Source organism: Oryzias latipes, chromosome 19, assembly GCF_002234675.1.
Source record: "Oryzias latipes chromosome 19, ASM223467v1".
In the NCBI taxonomy this organism is placed as follows: Eukaryota; Metazoa; Chordata; class Actinopteri; order Beloniformes; family Adrianichthyidae; genus Oryzias; species Oryzias latipes.
In genome coordinates this window covers 713,071-718,770 of record NC_019877.2, presented here as the reverse complement: position 1 = coordinate 718,770, position 5,700 = coordinate 713,071, and the positions used below count along the sequence as shown (strand labels likewise).

Here is a 5,700-nt window from a genome sequence, read left to right as displayed (position 1 = left end):
GAGGACTGTGTTTCAGTAGTGTGACAGTGACAGTAGTGGGGGCCATGTAACAGAATCTTGATGACACGTACATACAGAGAAGTTTGGGAGACATACATGAAGTCATCTGTGTTTGTGATTCACATGTTTATTTGGTTTTTACTCTCACACAACCCTCTGCATTTATCCGGACTTGGGACCGGCACAAGAGACCACTGGGTGTTGCCCCCTTGTGGTTGCATTACTCATTCATTCTGTCATTCATTCATTTTTTTTAAAGCTTAATTGGCGTAAACTGATTTAGCGCGTTACAGTCACAGACCCATTCACTTATTTGCACACTGATGGCGCTGCTGAACACTGGCGCCAACCGTCCACCAGAGGCGAGGTGTCTTCAGTGTTTTGCCCAAGGACACGTCAACATCTGGGAATCGAACCTGCAATATTCCAATCAGAGACCGTCAACCGCCGTTCCGCTGCGCCACAGTTTCCCCTTTATCCATTCATCCATTCATTAATTTATTCCACCCTCTTTCATGACTTTTTTTCTATCTTTCCACTTTGGGATCAATCTAAAATCGTCCGTTTTATCTTCAGAGGATTTTTTTAAGGGCGAACATGAGCACCAGGAGAAAACCTAAACAGATTCGACATTAAAAAAAATGTGAATGTTATTTAATAAAAAATAATGAAAATTTCAAAAAACATTTTAAATAATTAATTAAAAATATAAAAAAAAATATTTTTATATATATTTTTATTTTTTTAAGGGTGAACCTGAGCACCAGGAGAAAACCCGATATTGATTTAGTTCAAGTCTTAGTTCTTCAATCTTTTTTTAAACTGGCGTTTGCTCGCTGGCGTGAGCGCCTTTTTAAATCTTCTCCACATGGAAATCTTCTGTCCACTTGTGTCTTCAGATTGATCAGAACACTTGACATCTTCTTCAGATGTTTCCTCGCCTTCGTCATCAGACTTTTCTTTGTCTTCAGACGTTTCCTCGAGGCGAGCGTTGAGTCTCTGTCTTGATCGTCCACAGATGGACTCTGAAGCAGATCTTCAGCTGCCTCTGAAATCTCTGGACAGCTTTGATCCGGGACGACCACAGGAGTCTCACTCTTGTACTTCCTGGTGTCAGAGCCTTTTTGAACTTTCTCCAGAGGGAGACCTTTGGCTTTTTGGGGGGCTCTGATTGGCTGGAACAGTTGGTTTCTTCTCCCAGAAGTTGGGACACAACTGCTTCATCAGAAATGTCACAACTTTCCACTTCCTCCCTTTCATTGTTGGATGGCTCAGTGGTCATTTGGGCTGGAACCTCCTCAGAGATGTTCTCCAATGTTTGTGAAGGAGAAGCATCTAATTCTGGCTCACTCTCTGGGTCGGTAGGAGGTGTGGTTATGCTGACTGGATTTGGAAGTGAAGCTTCAGTTTCAGGCTCACTGTCAGTGAAGGTCCATGGAAGTTCTAAGCCAGTTTTGTCTGATGTCCTCTGACTAAGTCTTGCGTTGACTTCCGCTCTGTGTTTGGTCAGACGTGTCCTTATGGGGACTGGTTTGCAGATCCTCAGTTGTTTAGAAGGAGGAGATTCTGTGGTGTCCATCTCCACAGGTCTCTTGCGTCTTTTGGGAGGATCTGCAGTGGGTTGTTGTTCTGAGGCCCGCTCTGGCTCTGACTCTTCAGTTTGGGCTGATACCTCCTCAACCACATTCTCCAAGGAATCTGGTAGTTAAGCTTTGGCTTCAGTCTCTTCAGGAAAGGTCTCTGTCTCTGCTGAGTCAGTTTCCTCCGTTTTAGTTTGATCCAGATTCATGTCAACCTGGTCATTCAGAGGTGGACTGACCGGTTCACAGCTTTCTGGTTCCTCTGGGTGCCTTGGCTTTCTTGTTCTTCTGCTTCTTGCAATTGTGGAAGGCTCTGGAACCGCTTGTTGTCCAGAACCTAGATGTGGTTCTGAAACTGTGTCCACTGATGCCTCTTCAGTGACGTCTGCAGACTCCACAGGTGGGACGAATGCTTGCAGCGTTGTTGTGACTTCAGAAAGCTCCGCCGCCTGAGACTCCAGTTTTTCTGCCAGTTTGATCTTCAGCTGCAGTTTTGTGTTGAGTTGATGTTCCAGGTTTGCCTGTTCCTCCAGGTCCTGCTGGACTTTTTGAGCCTTTGCCTGGACCAACTGCTTAAATCTTTGCAGTCTTTTTAATGCGTCTTTCTGAGTCTGCCCTCTTCCTCCACTTCCATGTCTTGCACCAGCTCCAAACAGCCTGAAGTTGCATGTGCGCGTACACACCGGAGAAAAGCCGTACGCCTGCGACTGCTGCGAGAAGAGCTTCAGCCAGGGCAGCCACCATACAGTAAGGCTCTCTGGACCCCGTAGTCCCAGAACGCCCTCCACAGGGCACCAAAGGGGACGCAGCTAAATATTTTCTCCAGATCCACCAAACACCTATGGACTGGATGAGTGAATTTCCACAAACCCTTTATAACCCTGCAGAGATTGTAGAGCTGCTCCACTGTTTCACGACCAGGACAGAGACCATACCGTTGTTCCTGGATCTGAGGTTCGACAATCAAATTAATTCTCTTCTCCAGAACCCTGGCATAGACTTTCCCGGGGAGGCTGAGGAGTGTGACTCCCCGGTGGTTGGAACACACCCTCCAGCCCCCCTTCTTGAAAAGGGATGTGTCAGCCAGGACACTCCCACAGCATCTAGAGACTTGAGGTACTCGGGGTAGAGCTTATCCAACCCCCCCACCTAGAAACTCAGAAGCTCTTTTACTGCCTTTATGGTTTCAGCTCAGGTGACAGATGGCCCGTCTCCAAAGTTCTCATCCTCGTCTTCCTCATAAGTGTTAATCCTGTGTCAGCAGGATTGAGGAGAGCCTTGATGGATTCAAAGATTTGTGTGGCAGGTGGAGTACCATGTAGTAAATTGGTGCTTCCTGGGTCCACCAGCTCCTCACCTGCACAGGGTTTATAAAGGTGACTCACCGGATGCCTCCGGAGCCTGAAGTTTTCCCACACCGGACAACAGAAGGGCGTCAGCTTCTGTTGGTGGACGCCAAGGGCATGGCCAACAGGACTTGTTGCTGAATCTGGGGAGCAAACACTGGAACTGTAGGAGGACCGTGTTCTGGCTTTGGCATGACCTATCATTTGTGGTGTTAGGGTTTGTGTCTTTCTGGGTCTTTAAACAATGGTATTTTTATTATTAAATATTTGTGTTTTTGTACATAACCTGTCTCAGCTTTCAGTGTGGGAGAGGCCTGCATTCAGTTTAGTTTAGTTTTCTTGTGGTTCCGCTTTGCAGCAAGTAAAGGGGAAATCATAATGCAGCAATTGAACCTCAGGATGCAAAGAACTGGAATTGAAAAAGAACAGGTGTATTCAGGAGGAAGTGGCCTCCACACAACCTTGGCTGAAGCTTCCTTTTGATGGCCGGTACCTGACAGCTCCCTCTGGAGTCCTACAAGCCAGCCAGACTCGCCTGGACTCCTTCAGCTTGATGGCATCCATCAGGTCCAGTGTCCACCACCGGCTATGGGAATTGCCACTGCAACAGGAACCAGAGACCTCACAACCACAGCTCTGAACAGCAGCAGAGACAACATAGATGGAGAACATGGTCGACTCTGACTTGATGTCCCCAGCCTCCCTTGGTGAATGTTTAATGTTCTTCTGAATGTGGGGGGGGGGACACCTCCCTGACAGACAGTTCAGCCACAGACGCCATTCATTCCCAGTGGTTCCCCACATCAGCATGTGTGTGTGTGTGTGTGTACTGCTGTGTGTGAGTGTGTGTGTGTAATTTGTGTGTGTGTGTGTGTACTAGTGTGTGTGTGTATACTGGTGTGTGTGTGTGAAGGCAAAGCTAAAGTCAAAGAGGTCTTTCTTGAAAGACGTCTCTGTTGACCTCCTTATTGTTCTGGAGCTGTTGAGCTGCCGTCTCCTGTGATTGGTCGGCATCTGCATCATCCAGACGTGACATTGGTGTTGCCGTCACCTTCCTTGTGGGAGGGGCTTAAACCCCTACATCTTTAGGGATGCTCACAAACTGGTAGAAATGTTTCAACATGTATTTGTGTTCAGTCTAAGAATTCATAGCACTCCTGATTTGGTTGAGGTTTTTATTTTCCAAATCATACAGACTAGATGAGCACAAACAGTGATTTGACATGAAAGATGTCATCTGATTGTTTCAAAGAACCAAACCCTTTTCATGACAGCAGATATCATTAGCTGTTGTCTTTGTCTGGAGGCTAGAAGGTGAAATCATTTCTGTCAGACACATTTTTTTCTGTTCTCATCAAGAAGCTGAACCCACACAGGTTGTTGTTTCACCATCTAGCCCTCTAGAACCGGTTAGGAACTTACTAAGGATCTTTGATTAACATGAACCCAAGTGCATTAACTTCGGTTCCTGACCTGCCCTGAACTCCAAAACACATTCCAGAGCCAACATCTACTTTTGTCGGCGGCATTGAAAGTTTTCCATTTGTCATAACAGCCTCAAAAGTGTTTCCCTTTGTTGTTTTGAATTTAATGCCACCCAGATATTCCCCATTATTGTTGGGCCAAAGAGTGAGTAAGGAAAAATATTCATCTCCCTCAAAATCGAAAGAGAGCATTTTATCATTGGCTCCCTTTGCTGTCCCAAATGTCTCTTTAACATCGTCAGACATCAGGACCGTTATAGATCTCACTTGGGTTGGTCCGACACAGACATCCAGCTTTTTAAGCAGAGATCCAGTTTTTGCACCAATGAAATTAAATGGACATCCTCCTTGTCCACCAACAATGCTCATTGGTGACATGTATGACATGTTGTCGTTGACTTGAAGCTAAATGTCTGAAATAGAAAAAAATACCTTTCTTAGAATGACAGTTAATGAAGATAAAGAAGCAGATATTTTGCTTTGTTCAATATAAAAAACACAGAACCAAATGACTTTTTCAAACTTGATCCATTTGACAAACCTGAGCTTGTTGCAAAAGGAGGAAAAGTTTCTTCCCTTAGACTTCTGGGAGAAGTTGTTTCCTCTGAAGACGGTCTGGAGCAGGACCAGACTGAAAAAGATTAGAAAATCCAACAATCTTAACCAACTCATAGCCTAAAACACACCAAGATCCTAACATTTGTCTGTAGAAAATACACAAAAACCAAGAACTTTCTAAAAAACTAAAACAGGACAAAGACCACAGCATCATTTGAAAGAAATGGAGACATTCTAGAAGAATGTTTGATGAAAAAATCAATGGAATGAAAGCATGACATCCAGAAAACTCACCAGAGCAGCTGAAGCTGAAGTTCTGCTGGTTGAGGCTGAGTCTCATCCTTAAATCAGACTCAAAGTGGGCGGGGCTCACATAGAACTTTGTTCCATGTCTGTAGGGAACGCCTTCATCCCATGACAGCCAAGAACATTTCATCACATATTAAGAGACAGTTGGAGGCAAATGGGGCAGAGTTTGAGTTTTTTGTTATCTTTACAACTGTCAAGAAATCAGGTCCATTCTTTAAAACCAGTTTTTGTTTTTCTCAGTAAAACAAAAACTTGTTTAGACTCCAAACTGTTTTATGTTGTGCAATCAAAAATCCAGAGGTTGCAACGGGCACGTGCGCACGGACTAGCACATGCATTATTTAGCCTTACACTCTCACAGTTAGAGTAGTTATGTCCGGTCTTAACATTGTTAGCTGGAATGTGCGTGGACTTGGCTCTGGG

The 5,700-nt window shown here is 44.9% G+C and overlaps 1 long non-coding RNA gene across 1 annotated transcript; it reads right to left on the bottom strand.

The window, feature by feature from the left end:
- Positions 1–4,087: 4,087 nt before the first annotated feature.
- On the bottom strand, positions 4,088–5,378 carry LOC105358360. The gene is made up of 3 exons (XR_912024.3): positions 5,263–5,378; positions 4,952–5,041; positions 4,088–4,823 (listed from the first exon to the last, which is right to left on the bottom strand). It is a non-coding gene; the product is annotated as an uncharacterized LOC105358360 (long non-coding RNA).
- Between the last annotated feature and the right edge of the window lie 322 nt (positions 5,379–5,700).